This window comes from Beta vulgaris, chromosome 6 (assembly GCF_026745355.1).
Source record: "Beta vulgaris subsp. vulgaris cultivar EL10 chromosome 6, EL10.2, whole genome shotgun sequence".
Lineage (NCBI taxonomy): Eukaryota > Viridiplantae > Streptophyta > Magnoliopsida > Caryophyllales > Amaranthaceae > Beta > Beta vulgaris.
Window position 1 is genome coordinate 23599337 of NC_079207.1, and position 2028 is coordinate 23601364.

Sequence of the window (2028 nt, forward strand, 5' to 3'; positions counted from 1 at the left end):
TTATATGATTGGTTTATTTGTTTTATGATATGAATCTTTGTTATTTCCAAATAATTTATGATACAACTCAAAAGAGGGCTTATTAGTTATTACAATAACCTTATACAGGTATATCCCGTATATGTTATGCTATAATTACTAATATAGTATTAAACTATTCTACTAATTTCTCTTAACTTTGTACATATGTGACTATATTTATATAAATGTCTCGATGATAATAATAATAATAATAATAATAATAATAATAATAATAATAATAATAATAATAATAATAATAATAATAATAATAATAATAATAATAATAATAATGATAATGATAATGATAATAATAATAATAATAATAATAATAATAATAATAATTCAATCTAATTTTGCCATTTTGGTATCAATTATGCATATCATTAATTCATTATCAATAATCAATTGATATCAATATTGATTATTTACATTTTTGCCGGTGCCATGTATGATGTATCAATGTATGGGAGATTGGGGCATTGGGCTGGCCCAATTTAGATTTATGAAAATCTAATATTGCCTCCATATATATACCCTAGGTTAAAACACAATCACATATTCACATTCATACACACAAAACCCTAGAATCTTCGACGGCTTCTTCTGAGTTCTTTCTCTCAGTTCAAACACACACTCACACACTCGCACTATTCTCATTTCTTTTCTCAAAACTCAAAAATTCTCCTCTCTACTCTATAATTCTCCTCATGAAAATTGGTGAAGATTGAAGACAAGAAGAGAAAGAAGAAATTGGTAAAGATTGAAGACAAGAAGAGAAAGAAGAGAAGATTGAAAATCGGTACTGAAGATTGTAGACACAAAGACTCAAAGAGGCGATTGAAGAGAGAAGAATTTCGAAGAAAACGACCCTATCCAGGTTAAGAACACAAATTTCTTTTTTTTTTTTTTTTCTTTTGAATCACGTAATTTCCATTTTATTGTGTGGTTAGGAGTTCAGATCTATAACTTTTTTTTTTTTTTTTTTTTTTGTTTGGATTTGAAGTTGGGTTTGGTATATAATATAAGCATATTTTTTTGATTTTGTTTAAAAATTCATCTAATTTTTTAGGAATTATTTGTGTATTATGATGATGTTAGTCAATTGTAAAAAATTGGATTTTTTTTTATCTTGTTTTAATTCTTACTCGTAAATCGTAATACTAAAATATAATTATGAATTTATCATGCATTCATTTGTTTAATTTTTCTTTTTTTATGAATTCTCATGGCTAAATAATTAATAAAATATAATTCTGATTATATATTTGTAGATCGTTTAAAATTTTCACCTTAGTAATTAATAAAAATTCGATTTACTAGGTTTTTTTATGAAAATTGAACGGCTAAATTAGTAGTAATATAATGCTTTTTTGTGCATTTTCTGCTTTTTTGTGAATTTTCTGCTTTTTTGTCAATTTTATGCATTTTGTTTTAAGTTTCTATTTTTTTTATTAAGAATTGCTTTTTATGCATTTTCTGCTTTTTTTTTGGTGAATTTTCTGCATTTTGTAAATAAATTTTCTATTTTTTTTATAAGAAAAAATGACAGCTAAGCCTAACGCTAACCTTGGAAACCCTAGTAAACTGGCTTAGATCCACCACCCACACTAAATGAGAAACTAAAGGTGAAATTACGTGCTAAACTTGCTGGTATTAGTAGTAGAATTTGTTTTACTTGTGATTGCTGGTTTGCTATTAATAATCGGGGTTATTTAACACTTATTGCTCATTACATTGATGATGATTGGGTATTGAAGTCTCATATTTTGAACTTCAGGTATTTCCCCCCGCCCCATAGAGGTCCTGATATCTATGCATTTGTTTTGGGTTTGATTAAAGAGTGGGGTTTGGAGGGTAAAACCTTATCCATGACTGTTGATAATGCTTCTGCTATGGATGTTATGATTTCTGGATTAAAATCTTATTTGAATTCATCTCGTCTTTTGCCATGTATGGGTAGATTTTTTCATATTCGTTGTTGTGCGCATATTTTGAACCTTATTGTTC